This window comes from Schistocerca cancellata, chromosome 5 (assembly GCF_023864275.1).
Source record: "Schistocerca cancellata isolate TAMUIC-IGC-003103 chromosome 5, iqSchCanc2.1, whole genome shotgun sequence".
Classification (NCBI taxonomy): Eukaryota; Metazoa; Arthropoda; class Insecta; order Orthoptera; family Acrididae; genus Schistocerca; species Schistocerca cancellata.
In genome coordinates this window covers 643,599,900-643,621,306 of record NC_064630.1, presented here as the reverse complement: position 1 = coordinate 643,621,306, position 21,407 = coordinate 643,599,900, and positions in this window count along the sequence as shown.

The window sequence follows — 21,407 nt, the reverse complement described above, 5'->3', positions numbered from 1 at the left end:
AAACCACATAATACTTGTGTAAACTATTATGTAAAGTCACATGTATGAAAGAATTTGTATTGCTTAGTGTATTTTATATATTAGGCTATTGAAAGGTCAGTGCAAAGCCAAAATTTTATCTAGTTATATGATATTTACGTATTAGTATTATCTTTTATTTTTGTCTGTATTTTTTTGACGAATTTGGTGGTATTTCCACCACCAATGCTGGCAAAAATACCATCAAATTCTAGCCCGTGGAGGAAGGGCATATGAAAGATGGCTACACTGAGCCACAGCGCCAAAGATCGCGCCAGAGAGTATTGTTACGCCGCCTCCACTGGCAGTGATTATTGAGACGTAGCGGCAAGCAGTTCTTGCCGAGAAGTGGTGGTGGACACTGCTTGTCGCTGTAGTTGGAGTGAGATGGGGTAGTAGTGAGTGTTTGTTCCATGTTTTATGCAGCTATTTGATGGGAGAGATAGCAGATGTTATTCTAATGGAGACATTGTAATGATCAGAGTGCATTTCGTCAATATAAATTAAGGTAACAAACTACTTTTATTTTTCTCTCTCATTATTTCAGTGACCTAAATAATGCATCATTACAGGTTCAGTTAACAAAGCATCTGGCTTGTGTTCTTGTATTAGAGTATAATTTTGGTTTTCTTGCACAATTATAGTATTTGTAATTTTCTTTTATCACGTCAGTATAATCGGTATTTAAAAATTCTTGTCCTGTTGAAGAAGAACCGTGCCAGATGTGCGTTGAGTCATACTACCACATACAGAACAGCTACACTTGTGCTTTGTTGGTTTCGTAGGTTTTATAGTTGCTGGGGACTTAATTAATTAACTGTGTCAACGAAAATTTTCTTACATTCTTTGTTGTCATTCTAAGCAGTCAAATTGCGTACTAATACTAGTCAGGGCCAGTCGTTTACGAGACTTGCGTAATCGGACTTACAGCTACTAAAAATATTTGCATTTTTTTTTATTTAAATAAGCCCCCATGCAACGCCAACAACACACAATTCCACTAACAGGGGAACATCCCCATCGCACCGCCCTCAGATTTAGTTATAAGTTGGCACAGTGGATAGGCCTTGAAAACTGAACACAGATCAATCGAGAAATCAGGAAGTTGTGTGGAACTATGAAAAAAATAAGCAAAATATACAGGGGAACATCCCCATCGCACCGCCCTCAGATTTAGTTATAAGTTGGCACAGTGGATAGGCCTTGAAAACTGAACACAGATCAATCGAGAAATCAGGAAGTTGTGTGGAACTATGAAAAAAATAAGCAAAATATACAAACTGAGTAGTTCATGCGCAAGATAGGCAACATCAAGGATAGGGTGAGCTCAGGAGCGCTGTGATCCCGTGGTTAGCGTGAACAGCTGCCGAACGAGAGGTCCTTGGTTCAAGTCTTCCCTCGAGTGAGTTGTTTAATTTTTTATTTTCCTTGATGTTGCTTATCATGCGCATGGACTACTCAGTTTGTTTGATTTCATTATTTTTTCCATAGTTCCACAAAACTTCTTCCTGTTTTCTCGATTGATCTGTGTTCAGTTTTTCAAGGCCTATCCACTGAGCCAACTTATAACTAAATCTGAGGAGGTTGCGATGGGGAGGTTCCCTTGTTAGCTATCAAACAACGGTAGCAGAACGGAGCATCCTCGTTATCCATGTGTTGGATAAGACGACTACTTCGCAACATAAATGTCAATGTATGCATCAATTTCTGTTGGAACGTGCTTCCTGGACCAAATAACATACATTTCCTACGTCTTCAATGCGAATCGTGTAGCAAATGTAATTTAAAGGACATAAAAATATCGAGTGAATTTACTAACATAATTATTAACCACTTGAATTTGCATTCAACAGGCAATGTGCAGAAGTCTGGTGCAGGAGTACTGCATGCTCTAATTCGAAACAACAAAAATCAACGGAGTGACTATTATTGAACGTCATCAGGTGACTCATCGAGCATTCCTATGCAGTACTGTTACTGGTGACGTGTTATGAAGCCTTTATCGTTAACTTCCTAGGAAGAAATGAAAATCTGAGCCCCACCAAAAGACGTAAACTCGAGGAGAGAGTAGTGTGAACATAATATTTTACATCTGATAAATCCAAATGTGTGTTTTGGGCTACAAATTCTGCCCCCAGAGTGTGTGCAACACAGCTGGAATTTGTTGCCAACAACAGAGACATCTTTCGGTCGCAGTGTAAGAAAATACAGCAACAAAACTACATCACCTGTGCTACTGCATGATAACGCACTATGTTGATTTGAGAAACAAAACTATCCAGGAGATTGATAGGAAAGTCGTCTCTCAGGCACTTGTATTGATAGGAAAGTCCTCTCTCAAGCACTTGTCCCTCTCGTCATATATTTGCAAAGTTTTACCTTTCCCACTCTTGATAGACCAACCCGTCAAGGAAATTCATTTCTAGACGAAAATACTCTTAAGACTACTCTGGTTTAATGACATCATTAGAACCAGTAGGTTTCTACAGGCGCAGAATTTGTAAAGAACTTTAGCATTGTCATATCGTTTTAGATATCGTGAAAGAAAATTCTGCTGCTAATTAATTAATTTCTCTTTGATAATTACTGTTGCGTTTAGTAAACTAATGGAAAACGCAACTAAAATATTCACTGTACTAATACAAATTAAATTCAGCTTACTACAGAAACCTCACGACGGCAGTCTATCTTAATAAATCATTAGGTTTCTGTGAGACGATTGAGCCTATTTTAACACGAATTAGTAGGATATTTCCGTCTTTTGACTTCGATAAGTTCTGTATTTATTTCATTTCCTGTACCATTCGTAAGTATTATGAAAATGTGACATTTCATAGATAAAATTATGTATTCACAACAACAATAAAAATGTCGGCAGAAAACAAAAGCGGCATTATGAATCTGGCAGTACCGTAAGGTTTTCACTCTGACACTAAGAGTTACTGAAAGTAGCAAGACGAATTTTGCTCGAGCGTTCTCTTACGATTCCCTAATTAAGTTTTCATCTGCCTGCTTGTAGCTGTGCTACAAAAGAATTAAAAATCTGGCTTTCAGCAAGTCTCGATAGGCGAACGAAAGCAGCTTGCATCTGGTTACTAAGCATGTTACCTGGGAACTGGTTTTTTCCTCAAGTGGGAAGACATCCTTTTGTGGTTGAATTGGCAAATATCAGTCAGACGTGTGCCGTTAGTCTAAGTGTGTCGGTGTGTTGAATTTGTAACAATGAATTTTCTACAGTTTTTTTCCTTCCCAAATAGAGAGCTGAAGCCTCCCATTAGTATTTTCACGTCATCTTGGTGAATTTTGCTCAGAGTATTTTCGAGTGTGTTCCAGAATTTTTGGACATTGTCGGTGTTTTTCTTATTTTCGATGTTGGTGGGGACACGTGCATTGATGAGTGTATATTTTTTACTTGGGCTCTCAATTACCATAGTCATAAGTCGCTTGTTGATGGGCCGGCCGTGGTGGCCGAGCGGTTCTAGGCTCTTCAGTCCGGAACCGCGCGACTGCTACGGTCGCAGGTTCGAATCCAGCCTCGGGCATGAATTTGTGTGATGTCCTTATGTTAGTTAGGTATAAGTAGTTCTAAGTTCTAGGGGATGATGACCTCCGCTGTTAAGTCCCATAGTGCTCAGAGCCATTGGAACCTTTTGATTGTTGATGGGTGTGATTTCTTTGACAGAGTTGATAGATCTGTGTTCGAGAAATGCAATGCCGAAGATTGGTACGCCTTGCGCTACCTTTTGTTGTATTTTGCTCTTGAAGATGCATTGGTTTCCCTAATGCAAGGTTTCATTGTCAGTTAGTCGTGGTTCTTGAAGAGCAAGGATGAGTTTTTTTGTCGGTCGATTTCTTTTGTGAGATTATTTAGTTTTCGTGTTTGGATCAAGGTATCGATGTTTACTTTTAAATGCATGTTTTTTGCTTGTAGGGAAATTTACCAGAGATCTTCGATATTCTCTGTCGTTCTAACCTGGACTCCCCAGAATCCGAAAATCCAGCTGCCGCCTGTCGACAGCCGGGTTGTGTACCTCCTGGGGTAAAGTTGACTTTGCTTGCATAGTTCAAGTTTGCTTGTGTTTCATTGGTTGTGCTTGGGTGATACCAGGACCGCACAGGACCAGAGGTTGTTGAAGCCTTTGAAAGCAAATATTTTCAGCCAAGCTCATTGAGCTAACAGACGGTGACCAGAGTAGCGGTGATTTTCACTCAGACGTGTCTGGATTTTGGGTTCAACGGATTGAGTAGCCGTTCAGGATTGTGTTAGTATTTGGTTCACCCCTAGTATTTGATTTCCTCGGTACCACCCATGTGGGGGAGGGTTTCCCCTATCCGCCACACGTGATTATTATTATTATTATTATTATTATTGTCATTATGTCTCAGCAAATCCGATATGGTGTATCTTCCCTCCACTGAAATAGATGTCTATTGTTCGATTCAGTATTTACATCACATAAATGTGGGTTATAATTACGTTACATTGCTACTAGTAGACATATTTCTCACTTTTTCTTAGGCAGTTGCTACCTGTTACTCCATCATAGGAATTTATGTGCGGAGCATTGTTGCAATACAGACGTTCAAATTATCCGTTTTCTGTAATTTCATTGCGATACCAGATCGTTCTAATCGCATTCAGCCAGGTAATCTAAAAGTGGATATCCGACTACGACTCTCATCATATGATAGACTGGGTAAACCACATTCTTAATCGGACTGTTGAATATAGATCACTTATTTATGACAGGGCCTGAATTCTTAATCACTGTGGAAAATAATAATCCAATGTGCTTATTACAAATACGTTATTTCAATAAAAATATATAAACTAACGAGGTAATAGGTTATTTACAGGAGAAGAACAAATGTTCAAATGTTCAAATGTGTGTGAAATCGTATGGGACTTAACTGCTAAGGTCATCAGTACCTAAGCTTACACACTACTGAACCTAAATTATCCTAAGGACAAACACACACAACCATGCCAGAGGGAGGACTCGAACCTCCGCCGGGATCAGCCACGCAGCCCATGACTGCAGCGCCCCTGACCGCTCGGCTAATCCCGCGCGGTTACTAAAAGTATACTCGTCCACAAAACCCATGTGAACAATTATCTGAAAATCGGTCAAGCTTTGCTTTGTCGCAGCTCTTTAGGATACAGGTCCATTTACTTTCAGGCTCCTCCTTACAATTCTTGCAATGCAAGGTAATTGAAAAAACTCATCCACTCGACGCCAACTGAGGAACTGACTGGTGCATGTGTTGTTCAACACACAGTAGTTGTCACCCTCACTGGAATCAATGACTGAGTGAGTGTGTGTGTGTGTGGGGGGGGGGGGGTTGTGTGTGGGAGAGAGAGAGTTTTCCTGTTCATGCACAATCTGAATCGATACTATTAACATTAGAGAGACAAACGGCAATAAATATTGCATCAAATATGACTGTAGAGTATGTTAATGCGAAGGCGAGTTACAAACTGAATTTTCACCCAACCCACGCCCTACATATTACGTTACATAAGATGTATTAACTCCATAGTATTGTTAGCAGAGACAGTGCGTTCTTGTTGTCGAGGCCTGCGACAAGCGCAGCGATCAGCAGTGCCCAATGCCGCCGCGATTTGTTTATGTTGGCTGAGCGTGGACACTGCAGCAGACGCTTCGCAATAAACAGAAAGAAATCACCTCGGCTCTGACTGCAGTGAGCGGATATCACTGCCTGCGTGTTCTTACAGTAACCAACGTGAGACTCTACTCACAGGTGCCATGGAGCAATTGCAACGGGTATCATGTCATTAGTCATCAGAATATTAACCAGTGATGAAATGTCCACTATTTGAATCCCAAGAAAATAGGAACCTTCTCACAAAGGAATGTGAGGTGATATCAAAATTTATCCAACATACAAAAATTAACTGCAGGGCTTTCATGTATGCAGTAGCAGCACACAAGGAAATATTATGCCTTGGAAGCGTATATTTCATTTCCTCTTCTCATATTAACGCCCTTGTTTTAGAATGAAGTGAAAAAATTAACACGAAAAACTTAAGTATGACTAAGGATTGGATGCCGTTGGAGTCCCGTTATTTTGATGACAAGACAAATGTTCGCAAATCACCTCTATCGCCTCAAAAAACAATTGCATCTTAAATATCGAAAGACCGATGTCCACACTGTCACAGCCCATTGAAATACAGCAACGACAGCAGATGAAAATTTGTGACCGACTGAGCTTCGAACCTAGACCTCCTGCTTACTAGACAGACGTGCTGACCACTGCACTATTTTTTTTTTAAAGTTTGAGAAAACTTTCAGCACGAAGTAGGCGGAGGCAAAGAGGGCAGGGGTCGAAAATCCGAGGCCTTGTCACAATGCCTCCCCCATACCTGTCACTGAGCAGCTGCATTATTCACATGTATTCCATGTTTGCACTCATATATTCCTTTAAATTGTAGAACAAAATTGAAGTAGTAATTAAGGTAAAATAAATTACACATTGTCGCCTCCAATGGCGTGCGGTCCTTGTGGAACATAACTTATAACAGTGCACAGGGTGACGGAAAAAAAAAATAACAAACTTTCATTCAGAAATATATTCACAATTTATGTTATTATGCACTGGATGCATATGAGGTCTGTAACGAAGCCATTTATTTTTCAACAAATGGAAGAAGTTTCGGAGCCGGAGGGGTTATGCCAAATTAGAACAGTTCTGATTTTAGAACCAACGTAAAAGAATATTCCAGGAATGAAAAAAAGTGGAAGAATAGTATTCTGCTTCTAATCAATAAAACTGTCCACCTCTTTGTAGCCCACACAAAGCAATAGATAAAAAAATTTTAAACCATTCCATATATTTGTTATTCTTCTTCAGCTTATAATGTTCTTCTGCAATATAAAACATGCACTCTTCTAAGTTCTAAGTTTTGTTTATTCCGACGTAAAACACAAACTGTCCCAGGAGCCACGAATAACTGTTATTCTTTGTGGACGGGTAACATTTTCGGGTTGTAAAGCTTCAGTTATCGGTATATGACTTTCTGCGGTTCTGTTGATAGTGCTAATTTCTTCCTAGTCCAGTTCCTAATTCTGAGTCTATTTTCACATAAGAAGGTGTGCGCTACTCTAGTTGGTATAATTTCACTGATGATATTTTTCCAGACGTTCCTCCAATTTTTTGTAGGTTAATTTACCGGAGTTCATCTGTATAGACGATGTCTGGTAATATAAACATAGACGGTTCTAGTGTTGGTTTGTGCTGGTGGAAGTCTTATACAGCTCCAATCGCCATATTACTTTTGGACGTAATCTTGGCTGGCATGCTACATTAACAGGAGCGTTCCTATCCCCAGGATCCAACGAGAGGAACAGAAGTTTCGTGATGCTTGTCTTAGTGGCATGTATTAGTTTAAAGGCACGTCTTTAATTCCAAGTCCTCTGTTTTGCCTCTGCAAAGTCGCCGTGTGAAAGAATACTTTGAAGATATTTTGTTTCCACACATACCAAGAGGCTAAAGCTAATATCTTATGTGCAGTGACCTGCAGTATCGGTAAGACTGCTGCGACATGTTAAATTTTGCTAAATATGTATGTATTTATAAACTGAACTTTCTGCAGTCAGTCTAACGATCGCAAGTGATGGTCCTTCAACAAGGTTCCGATGACATTACGTTTCCGCTCCCAACTGTTCGTGGCCATGCGGTTGGGATTCGCCCTTAACCACAATCCGAGATGGAGTCTCTCTTCAGTTACATCTAACCAGTGCGCACCTATTGCACTATTGTAGGAACCGAGATGCAGTATTTTTTATTTAAAATTTTGTAAATTTGTGGTAAGAACTTATGGGACCAAGTTGCTTATGTCATCGGTCCCTAAGCTTACACACTACTTAATCTAACTTAAACTATGGACAACACACACACCCGTGCCGGAGGGAGGATTCGAAGCTCCGACGTTGGGCACTGTCGGGACACAGCAACCATCCTCTCTACAGCACCCATCTACACACGCTCCTCATCAGACGCGAATTCCCATCTTTGCCGCATACCACATGCGCGGTACCCCCCTCCCCCACCACCCCCCGGCCATAATTACTCTCGCTCGCGGCCACACTGTATTCCCGCGAGGGTTCGGACGATGTCGTCGTCTAGCACTGAAAACTTTAGATGACCCGTCGAGACCCAAATAACTATACAGGATATTTCTGGAGAAATAGTAAATATTGGAGGAGATGGTAGTATAGACAAACTGCAGAAACAATGACATATAACATGTGTCCAATTTTTATTGAACATACATATACCTGTTTTGTAGTGTATCGAGGTAGCCCTGGATGGAAAAATATTATGAACACCTCACATACAGAATGTGTTCCACTGCCAAAGACAATCTTATAAGCACTAGAAGCTGCTGCTGGGTAAACTGGGGCCTAAACCCAGTACTTAATGGATATACACCTCTGCAAAAAGACCATTGATAATTTACAGGCCTATAATATGAACAAAGTCGAACAGAAGGTGGCTGCTAGGGAGTCTGGCAAAGTGCAGAGACTGGCCTGCTTTCTCAAACAGATGGAATTAGCAGGACATCCACTCTTGGAATGGATACTATGTTAGACATGCCCGCCTTACACCTGTGGCTTAAAATGGAGACAGCGGCAGGGACATACAGGCTAAAAATTGGAAATAGCTGGATATAGTTAGAATATACGGAATCCCAAATCAGTATGGCGCTGGCTCGGGAAATGCCGACTAACTATACAATAACTTGTAGCTGTTTCAATCAATAAACCTTGCCATGTAACAGTTGGAGGCAGGGAGCAGTGGAAGAACGAACCACTACACCGTGCAGGAGACATAATATAGTGGTTTACTGACAGGTCGAAAGCAGATGAAAGTACCGGGTCTGGTGTACTGCCTAGAATCTCTTTAGGGAAGATGGCCACAGTATTACATGGCATCTTCTACCAGCATGTGCACGGAGGAGAATTAGAGTAGACCCCACAATAATCGTAGCATCTACTTTTATTCAGGCAGCCAAGCACCTCTGAAATCTCTATCAGCCCGTACAACTAGATCGAAGGTCGTTGCAGAATGCCACGAAGCATTTTCTTTCCAAAGAACAGATACCACACATATATCCATATACAGGGTGTTTCAGGAGGAGTAGTAAATATTTTAGCAGGTGGTAGTACAGACGAATTGCATAAAAAATTCCATATAATTGCGTCCACTTTTTATTGGGGACAGAGATACAGCTGTTAGTACGTAACCCTAACAAACTCAAATCAAAGGCAAATGAGGACGTTCAAAGTTGATTTTCAAAAATTCCCCCACCAACTTCAATGCACATTTGACTTCTCTTGATAACACCACGTGTAGCTCTTCCGAGGTCGTCTTTGCGTTCTTTTATGAGGGCTGCACTATTCATAATCCGAACGATCAAATCGGCTCTTGGGTTTACTTTTTCTTTGTAGCCTTCGCCTTTAACCATCCCCGCAGGCAAAAATCCAAAGAGAGAACGTCCGGGGACCTTGTAGGCTAAGAAAGGTGCCCATATCTAATGATCCATCTTCTAGAAAATGTTAGGTTTGGATAATGTGTCACCTGACGACTAGAATTTGCAGGAGCCCCGTCATGCTGGAGGAACATAGGCATTCCTGTAGCCAAATGAACCTCTTCCAATAACGCTGGAAGTGTAGACAACTGGGTCCTGTAAGGACCAACATACGAAGCGGAAATGCATTGAACCCAGCCGTATGTACGAAATAAAAATTGGACACATATTATCTGGCATTTCTTCTGTAATTTGTCTGTACTACCACCTCCAACAGTACTTATTATATCTCCTGAAACATCCTGTATAATTATTTGCGTCTCGGCGGCTCATCTAAAGTTTTCAGTGCTAGACGCACGACATCGTCCGAACCCACGCGGGAATACAGTGTGGGGGCGAGCGAGTGGAATAATGGCAGAGGGGCTTGTTCTCATAAGTTCTTATCACAAATTTATAAAATTTTAAATCCAAAATACTGCATCATGGTTCTTACAATAGTGCAATAGGTGCGCATTGGTAAGATGTAACTGAAGAGAGACTCCAACTCGGATTGTGATTAAGGGCGAACCCCAACCGCATGGCCACGAACAATTGGGAGCGGAAACGAAATGTCATCGGAACCTTGTTGAAGGCCCATGACATGCGATCGTTAGACTGACTGCAGAAAGTTCAGTTTATAAATACATACATATTTAGCAAAATTTGTCATTTCGCAGCAGTCTTACCGATACTGCAGGTCACTGCACATAAAATATTAGCTGTAGCCTCTTGGTATGTGTGGAAACAAAATATCTTCAAAGTATCCGCCCACACGGCGATTTTGAAGAGGCAAGACAGAGATTTGGAATTAAAGACGTGCTATTAACTAATACACGACACTAAGACAGGCATCACGAAACTTCTGTTCCTCTCGTTGGATCCTGCGGATAGGAACGCTCTAGTTAATGTAGCACGCAAACCTAGATTACGTCCGAAAGTACTATGGCGATTGGAGCTCTATAAGACTTCCACCAGTACAAACTAACACTAGAACCGTCTATGGTTATATTACCAGACATTGTCTACATTAACCTACAAAAAACTGGAGGAACGTCTGGAAAAATATCATCAGTAAAATTATACCAACTAGAGTCAATGCCGTATGGTGCGACGTTGTAAACGAAACCATACCCACAGCGGAACGATTATTAAAAATCAAATTGAGACCATCTCCATACTGCGACAAATGTGGGCTTGTAGAAACTGTGGCGCACACCTTCTTATGTGAAAATAGACTCAGAATTAGGAACTAGACTAGGAAGAAATTAGCACTATCAACAGAACCGCAGAAAGTCGTATACCGATAACTGAAGCTTTACAACCCGAAAATGTTACCCGTCCACAAAGAATAACAGTTATTCGTGGCTCCTGGGACAGTTTGTGTTTTACGTCGGAATAAACAAAACTTAGAACTTAGAAGAGTACATGTTTTATATTGCAGAAGAACATTATAAGCTGAAGAAGAATAACAAATATATGGAATGGTTTAAAATTTTTTTATCTATTGCTTTGTGTGGGCTACAAAGAGGTGGACAGTTTTATTGATTAGAAGCAGAATACTATTCTTCCACTTTTTTTCATTCCTGGAATATTCTTTTACGTTGGTTCTAAAATCAGAACTGTTCTAATTTGGCATAACCCCTCCGGCTCCGAAACTTCTTCCATTTGTTGAAAAATAAATGGCTTCGTTACAGACCTCATATGCATCCAGTGCATAATAACATAAATTGTGAATATATTTCTGAATGAAAGTTTGTTATTTTTTTTTTCCGTCACCCTGTGCACTGTTATAAGTTATGTTCCACAAGGACCGCACGCCATTGGAGGCGACAATGTGTAATTTATTTTACCTTAATTACTACTTCAATTTTGTTCTACAATTTAAAGGAATATATGAGTGCAAACATGGAATACATGTGAATAATGCAGCTGCTCAGTGACAGGTATGGGGGAGGCATTGTGACAAGGCCTCGGATTTTCGACCCCTGCCCTCTTTGCCTCCGCCTACTTCGTGCTGAAAGTTTTCTCAAACTTTAAAAAAAAAATAGTGCAGTGGTCAGCACGTCTGTCTAGTAAGCAGGAGGTCTAGGTTCGAAGCTCAGTCGGTCACAAATTTTCATCTGCTGTCGTTGCTGTATTTCAATGGGCTGTGACAGTGTGGACATCGGTCTTTCGATATTTAAGATGCAATTGTTTTTTGAGGCGATAGAGGTGATTTGCGAACATTTGTCTTGTCATCAAAATAACGGGACTCCAACGGCATCCAATCCTTAGTCATACTTAAGTTTTTCGTGTTAATTTTTTCACTTCATTCTAAAACAAGGGCGTTAATATGAGAAGAGGAAATGAAATATACGCTTCCAAGGCATAATATTTCCTTGTGTGCTGCTACTGCATACATGAAAGCCCTGCAGTTAATTTTTGTATGTTGGATAAATTTTGATATCACCTCACATTCCTTTGTGAGAAGGTTCCTATTTTCTTGGGATTCAAATAGTGGACATTTCATCACTGGTTAATATTCTGATGACTAATGACATGATACCCGTTGCAATTGCTCCATGGCACCTGTGAGTAGAGTCTCACGTTGGTTACTGTAAGAACACGCAGGCAGTGATATCCGCTCACTGCAGTCAGAGCCGAGGTGATTTCTTTCTGTTTATGGCGAAGCGTCTGCTGCAGTGTCCACGCTCAGCCAACATAAACAAATCGCGGCGGCATTGGGCACTGCTGATCGCTGCGCTTGTCGCAGGCCTCGACAACAAGAGCGCACTGTCTCTGCTAACGATACTATGGAGTTAATACATCTTACGAAACGTAATATGTAGGACGTGGGTTGGGTGAAAATTCAGTTTGTAACTCGCCTTCGCATTAACATACTTTACAGTCATATTTGATGCAATATTTATTGCCGTTTGTCTCTCTAATGTTAATAGTATCGATTCAGATTGTGCATGAACAGGAAAACTCTCTCTCTCCCACACACAACCCCCCCCCCCCCCCCCCCACACACACACACACTCACTCAGTCATTGATTCCAGTGAGGGTGACAACTACTGTGTGTTGAACAACACATGCACCAGTCAGTTCCTCAGTTGGCGTCGAGTGGATGAGTTTTTTCAATTACCTTGCATTGCAAGAATTGTAAGGAGGAGCCTGAAAGTAAATGGACCTGTATCCTAAAGAGCTGCGACAAAGCAAAGCTTGACCGATTATCAGATAATTGTTCACATGGGTTTTGTGGACGAGTATACTTTTAGTAACCGCGCGGGATTAGCCGAGCGGTCAGGGGCGCTGCAGTCATGGGCTGCGTGGCTGATCCCGGCGGAGGTTCGAGTCCTCCCTCGGCCATGGGTGTGTGCGTTTCTCCTTAGGATAATTTAGGTTAAGTAGTGTGCAAGCTTAGGTACTGATGACCTTAGCAGTTAAGTCCCATACGATTTCACACACATTTGAACATTTGAACATTTGTTCTTCTCCTGTAAATAACCTATTACCTCGTTAGTTTATATATTTTTATTGAAATAACGTATTTGTAATAAGCACATTGGATTATTATTTTCCACAGTGATTAAGAATTCAGGCCCTGTCATAAATAAGTGATCTATATTCAACAGTCCGATTAAGAATGTGGTTTACCCAGTCTATCATATGATGAGAGTCGTAGTCGGATATCCACTTTTAGATTACCTGGCTGAATGCGATTAGAACGATCTGGTATCGCAATGAAATTACAGAAAACGGATAATTTGAACGTCTGTATTGCAACAATGCTCCGCACATAAATTCCTATGATGGAGTAACAGGTAGCAACTGCCTAAGAAAAAGTGAGAAATATGTCTACTAGTAGCAATGTAACGTAATTATAACCCACATTTATGTGATGTAAATACTGAATCGAACAATAGACATCTATTTCAGTGGAGGGAAGATACACCATATCGGATTTGCTGAGACATAATGACAATAACAATAATAATAATAATAATAATCACGTGTGGCGGATAGGGGAAACCCTCCCCCATATGGGTGGTACCGAGGAAATCAAATACTAGGGGTGAACCAAATACTAACACAATCCTGAACGGCTACTCAATCCGTTGAACCCAAAATCCAGACACGTCTACATCTACATCTACATCTATACTCCGCGAGCCACCTTACGGTGTGTGGCGGAGGGTACTTATTGTACCACTATCTGATCCTCCCTTCCCTGTTCCATTCACGAATTGTGCGTGGGAAGAACGACTGCTTGTAAGTCTCCGTATTTGCTCTAATTTCTCGGATCTTTTCGTTGTGATCATTACGCGAGATATATGTGGGCGGTAGTAATATGTTGCCCATCTCTTCCCGGAATGTGCTCTCTCGTAATTTCGATAATAAACCTCTCCGTATTGCGTAACGCCTTTCTTGAAGTGTCCGCCACTGGAGCTTGTTCAGCATCTCCGTAACGCTCTCGCGCTGACTAAATGTCCCCATGACGAATCGCGCTGCTTTTCGCTGGATCATGTCTATCTCTTCTATTAATCCAACCTGGTAAGGGTCCCATACTGATGAGCAATACTCAAGAATCGGACGAACAAGCGTTTTGTAAGCTACTTCTTTCGTCGATGAGTCACATTTTCTTAGAATTCTTCCTATGAATCTCAACCTGGCGCCTGCTTTTCCCACTATTTGTTTTATGTGATCATTCCACTTCAGATCGCTCCGGATAGTAACTCCTAAGTATTTTACGGTCGTTACCGCTTCCAATGATTTACCACCTATGGCATAATCGTACTGGAATGGATTTCTGCCCCTATGTATGCGCATTATATTACATTTATCTACGTTTAGGGAAAGCTGCCAGCTGTCGCACCATGCATTAATCCTCTGCAGGTCTTCCTGGAGTACGTACGAGTCTTCTGATGTTGCTACTTTCTGCTGAGTGAAAATCACCGCTACTCTGGTCACCGTCTGTTAGCTCAATGAGCTTGGCTGAAAATATTTGCTTTCAAAGGCTTCAACAACCTCTGGTCCTGTCCGGTCCTGGTATCACCCAAGCACAACCAATGAAACACAAGCAAACATGAACTATGCAAGCAAAGTCAACTTTACCCCAGGAGGTACACAACCCGGCTGTCAACAGGCGGCAGCTGGATTTTCGGATTCTGGGGAGTCCAGGTTAGAACGACAGAGAATATCGAAGATCTCTGGTAAATTTTCCTTCAAGCAAAAAACATGCATTTAAAAGTAAACATCGATACCCTGACCAAACACGAAAACTAAATAATCTCACAAAAGAAATCGACCGACAAAAAAACTCATCCTTGCTCTTCAAGAACCACGACTAACTGACAATGAAACCTTGCATTAGGGGAATCAATGCATCTTCAAGAGCAAAATACAACAAAAGGTAGCGAAAGGCGTACCAATCTTCGGCATTGCGTTTCTCGAACACAGATCTATCAACTCTGTCAAAGAAATCACACCCATCAACAATCAAAAGGTTCCAATGGCTCTGAGCACTATGGGACTTAACAGCGGAGGTCATCATCCCCTAGAACTTAGAACTACTTATACCTAACTAACATAAGGACATCACACAAATTCATGCCCAAGGCTGGATTTGAACCTGCGACCGTAGCAGTCGCGCGGTTCCGGACTGAAGAGCCTAGAACCGCTCGGCCACCGCGGCCGGCCCATCAACAAGCGACTTATGACTATGGTAATTGAGAGCCCAAGTAAAAAATATACACTCATCAATGCACGTGTCCCCACCAACATCGAAAATAAGAAAAACACCGACAATATCCAAAAATTCTGGAACACACTCGAAAATACTGTGAGCAAAATTCACCAAGATGACGTGAAAATACTAATGGGAGGCTTCAGCTCTCTATTTGGGAAGGAAAAAAACTGTAGAAAATTCATTGTTACAAATTCAACACACCGAAACGCTTAGACTAACGGCACACGTCTGACTGATATTTGCCAATTCAACCACAAAAGGATGTCTTCCCACTTGAGGAAAAAACAAGTTCCCAGGTAACATGCTTAGTAACCAGGTGTAAGCTGCTTTCGTTCGCCTTTCGAGACTTGCTGAAAGCCAGATTTTTAATTCTTTTGTAGCACAGCTACAAGCAGGCAGATGAAAACTTAATAAGGGAATCGTAAGAGAACGCTCGAGCAAAATTCGTCTTGCTACTTTCAGTAACTCTTAGTGTCAGAGTGAAAACCTTACGGTACTGCCAGATTCATAATGCCGCTTTTGTTTTCTGCCGACATTTGTGTTGTTGTTGTGAATAGATAATCTTATCTATGAAATGTCAAATTTTCATAATACCTACGAATGGTACAGGAAATGAAATAAATACAGATCTTTTCGAAGTCAAAAGTCGGTAATATCCTATAATATCCTATTAATTCGTGTTAAAATAGGTTCAATCGTCTCACAGACACTTAAAGATAGACCGCCGTCGTGATGTTTCTGTAGTAAGCTGAATTTAATTTGTATTAGTACAGTGAATATTTTAATTGCATTTTCCATTAGTTTACTAAACGCAACAGTAATTATTAAAGAGAAATTAATTAGCAGCAGAATTTTCTTTCACGATATCTAAAACGATATGACAGTGCTAAAGTTCTTTACAAATTCTACGCCTGTAGAAACCTACTGGTTCTAACGATGTCATTAAACCAGAGTAGTTTTAAGAGTATTTTCGTCTAGAAATGAATTTCCTTGACGGTTGATCGATCAAGAGTGGGAGAGGTAAAATTTTACAAATATATGACGAGAGGGACAAGTGCTTGAGAGAGGACTTTCCTATCAATACAAGTGCCTGAGAGACGACTTTCCTATCAATCACCTGGATAGTTTTGTTTCTCAAATCAACATAGTGCGTTATCATGCAGTAGCACAGGTGATGTAGTTTTGTTGCTCTATTTTCTTACACTGCAACCGAAAGGTGTCTCTGTTGTTGGCAACAAATTCCAGCTGTGTTGCACACACCCTGGGGGCAGAATCTGTAGCCCAAAACACACATTTGGATTTATCAGATGTAAAATATTATGTTCACTCTACTCTCTCCTCGAGTTTACGTCTTTTGGTGGGGCTCAGATTTTCATTTCTTCTTAGGAAGTTAACGATAAAGGCTTCATAACACGTCACCAGTAACAGTACTGCATAGGAATGCTCGATGAGTCACCTAATGACGTTCAGTAATAGTCACTCCGTTGATTTTTGTGGTTTCGAATTAGAGCATGCAGTACTCCTGCACCAGTCTTCTGAACATTGCCTGTTGAATGCAAATTCAAGTGGTTAATAATTATGTTAGTAAATTCACTCGATATTTTTATGTCCTTTAAATTACATTTGCTACACGTTTCGCATTGAAGACGTAGGAAATGTATGTTATTTGGTCCAGGAAGCACGTTCCAACAGAAAATGATGCTTACATTGACATTTATGTTGCGAATTAGTCGTCTTATCCATCACATGGATAATGAGGATGCTCCGTTTTGCTACCGTTGTTTGATAGCTAACAAGGGAACCTCCCCATCGCACCCTCCTCAGATTTAGTTATAAGTTGGCTCAGTGGATAGGCCTTGAAAAACTGAACACAGATCAATCGAGAAAACAGGAAGAAGTTGTGTGGAACTATGAAAAAAATAATGAAATTAAACAAACTGAGTAGTCCATGCGCATGATAAGCAACATCAAGGATAGTTTGAGCTCGGGAGCGCCGTGGTCGCGTGGGTAGAGTGAACAGCTGCCGAACGAGGGGTCCTTGGTTCAAGTCTTCCCTTGAGTGAGTTGTTTAATTTTTTATTTTCAGACAATCTTCACCACACGTACTGTTTATCAACAAATGTAGGAAATAATCATACAAATGTTCGACAATCGTTCGATCCCTTAAGGAATTTTCCGATGCCTTACAGTTCGGAAAACATTCATTGATATTGTTATCAAAGTCGCGACCTATATTTGCTGCATTCATACTGCCCACGCAATGCATCTCACGTATTTAATGCACTCTCGTCCAAAGTAGCGAACAGTCAACTGCCAGCCAGGGAGCCTCGTTAGCAGGAATACTCTCTCTTCCGTGCGCTGTAGTCGACTGACGTCATGTGTTTAAATGTTTGTTTAGGTGTAGCGTCATCATACTACGGCACAGTTACCTCGTATCGGACGGACGGACGGACAGATAAAAATTGTCTGAAAATAAAAAATTAAACTTTTCACTCGAGGGAAGATTTGAATGAAGGACCTCTCGTTCCGCAGCTGTTCACGATAACCACGGGATCACGGCGCTCCTGAGCTCACCCTATCCTTGATGTTGCCTATCTTGCGCATGGACTACTCAGTTTGTATATTTTGCTTATTTTTGTCATAGTTCCACACAACTTCCTATTTTCTCGATTGATCTGTGTTCAGTTTTCTAGGCCTATCCACTGTGCCAACTTATAACTAAATCTGAGGGCGGTGCGATGGGGATGTTCCCCTGTTAGTGGTATTGTGTGTTGCTGTCGTTGCCAGTTTACATACTGTGCATGTAACACACAATAAATGCGTTGGATGCCTCCTGTGATCAGTTACTTGAAAAACGTTTGTTGTCATCGTAATTTATGTAACTGGCTTCGACTTCCAATTTGACAATTTGTGGAAAAATTGTTTACCTTGTTAGTCCTTGTTTCAAACATTGTCTGACAGAAAACGTAGGCATGATGGAGTCTGTAAAAGCAATTATTCGCTATTATAGCAAACTTTTGAATCCACTTGATACTTGAATTCTCTATATTGATTCAGAGAGTTTAGTTATTTCTCTTGTTATTTACTGTCTCAATGTCATCCATGAAAATAAAATTAAAGGCAGTTGGATTAGGTTCCTCATCTATAAACTGTGATTTAATATTCTGCGCTGCTAAATAAATTTTGAAGGTTATATTCTTTACGTAAAACAGAGTATCGGTGTCAGTCCTAGGATTGACAATAAACTTCAGAAATACAATTACAGAATAGTGGCATATCGATTACGGCTCCTCACCATCAACAATAGTTGTTACCCATAGTTTCGCATTTGCTATTTTACCGTCGTTACCCTTTAGAGACCAAATGGTTCAAATGGCTCTGAGCACTATGCGACTTAACTTCTGAGGTCATCAGTCGTCTAGAACTTAGAACTAATTAAACCTAACTATCCTAAGGACATCACACACATCTATGCCCGAGGCAGCATTCGAACCTGCGACCGTAGCGGTCGCTCGGCTCCAGACTGTAGCGCCTAGAACCGCACGGTCACTCCGGCCAGCTTTAGAGACCAACCTGATATTTCCACAATGCCATTTTTGACTTGCTTCTTAATATGTCCTATAACTACAGATTTGTTGAAAATATTAACTGTTAAATACGCTATTCCACAAATTAAAAACTTCCAGTTATTCTTCATATCTTGAAACTTACTACCGTTGACTTTCACTGGAGAAAAGATACATAATAATAAAATGAAATCAAAGATTAGAATGGCGAAGCATAGTGTGAATGGTTAAAATGAAATGAACTAAAAATCGTCTTCTTGTCTAAAACACGTTACTCTTCCAGAGAACTTCGGCACCTCTCAAAATTTTTTACACCTCTGATGTTTAGCCACATGTGGACAAATAGCGGGTCTCATGATTCAGCACTGTTTAGCCGTCACAAAATAAAGCCTCAAAAATCAGTAAATAAAACTATTCTTCTACTGTTGCTCCGAATCGCATATACCAACCGCCCTTTGCTGCGACAACGACTCAAAGTCTATTGGGTATTTGATTTTTCTCTGCTTTTTCGGGCCTCCTTACCTCTCCTTCTAGGCCAACCTTTCTTCTCCAATTACGCTTTCATCGGCGAGCTTCTCCTCAATATTTTTAATTTGTGCTGAACTGTTTTGTATCCTTCTTGCATTTATACGTGTGTCATTTTATAGAGACTCCATGACTATATAAGGTGAGTATTTCTTCTCTCATCGAAGTAAATATTACATACATTGCTGTGTATTTATCTGTTTGTCCACATTCCACTTACTGTGTTTCCTTGAAATTATATTATATTTACGTCTGTAAAAAAAAACAAAAATAAACTTGAAACAGCTTTTGCAGCTGATTGGTGAAGGGCTGAAAAAAAACACCTCTGCTGATGCTGCTTAGTATCGCGTATACCCTCCTTTGGCTTCCACAACAGCTGGAAGTCTGTTGGGCATTGAGCCCACAACTCGAGCCACATAACTAGGAGATTCAAGTAACTCATTCCAAGCGTCATGAATTTGCTGAATTTGTCGTCCGTTGACAAATGGATGGTTCTCACAGAAACGGCGTATCTGCTGATCCTGAGCTGCTGTTGTTTTGCGGCGACGGCCGTGAGGCCTCCCATTCAGGTTACCACTCTGTTCCTTTCTTCTGATCCACCTGGCTACCGTCGACTTGTGAAGACCCATACTTCGTGCTATATAGCCATTTGAAAATCCCTCTGCATGAAGTGCTATTATAGCGCCCTTGTCTGCCTCAGCCAGATGGGCCATTTAGCGTTGACTGAATGACTCGTCGCGGTTAATATCGGCTGCGGAAATAGCGCTGGCAGGAAACAGATTGCCTCCTCCACGATGGCAGCCACAACGCAGTGGCCAAGTATGTGTAACACGAAAATCGATGGCATAAACGAGAGATCGCAAGCCCGTACCCGAGTCATTACATAGTGGAGCAACTTAAAATCTGTAATTTTTCTCAGAAGGGACTGGTCCACTCTTGTCTTGTCTTATCCTGATAAATGTTACATGAAATGAAATGTTTACGTTTTGCATAAGCGGCAGACCTAACGCAAGAAACATTTCTGAAATATCTGAGGCAACCTGAAGAACACTTCGTGAATTTTATCTGTAGAAGGTTGCCTTATAAGGAGGAAAACGTGTTTATCCCCGCTCGCCGTGTTTCCAAGTGGCGCAGTTTACTCTGAGGCATACATAATTCTCGCCGGGCGTAAGAAGCGTCTCGACTAACGAGGGGAACTCGCCAAGTGTCATCAAGTGTCATAGGCTGATTGTCCGGAAACTTTGCTCAGTGAAGGAGAGGACAAAATAAGCGAACATGTGTTTCGGCTTATCTGCAGACACTCGACCGTTTCCGAGAAAACGACGGTCAAAGTTATCAACGCGCTGTTGCTCTAGTGTAGATACCTTCTGCAGACGAGAATGCAATTGAAGCGGTGGCTCAGTGGCCACCCTCGTTCCTTCTTAACTTTGATACCCGGGTTCGAGACCATATTGGGTTTTTTATTTTTTTTTCCTGCCTCTCTGTCAGATTTATCTACGAATGTTTTTTTTCTAATTTATGTTGAAATAATGTTGTCATTATTCGCCAACTAACTTTATGTGTAATTAATGAATTAAAAAGTAATAAACAAATGAGACAAGCTGAACTAAAATCATCTGGTCTGCCTCATGTATCGTTATATCCAAATGGTTTATAAATGTTAATCTACATTCAGATCCGATGATGGCACCTTTAGTGTGTTGAAACCGGCTATCCAGTAAACAGTATTTAAGCGTACCTGGCTTCTGAATTATTTCTACAACAGAGTGATCGCCCCACTACGCACTGTGTGTTCCCTTTTTAACTTATTTCCTTACACCGTAAATTAATTGGCGAATAACGACAACAGTGTTTCAACACAAATTGGCATAAACATTCGTAGATAATTCAGAGAGTGAGGGGGAAAAAAAGGAAAAACCGGGTTTCGAGCTCGCAGCGCAAAGTTCCGAAGTCGCTATGGTAGCCGCAGAG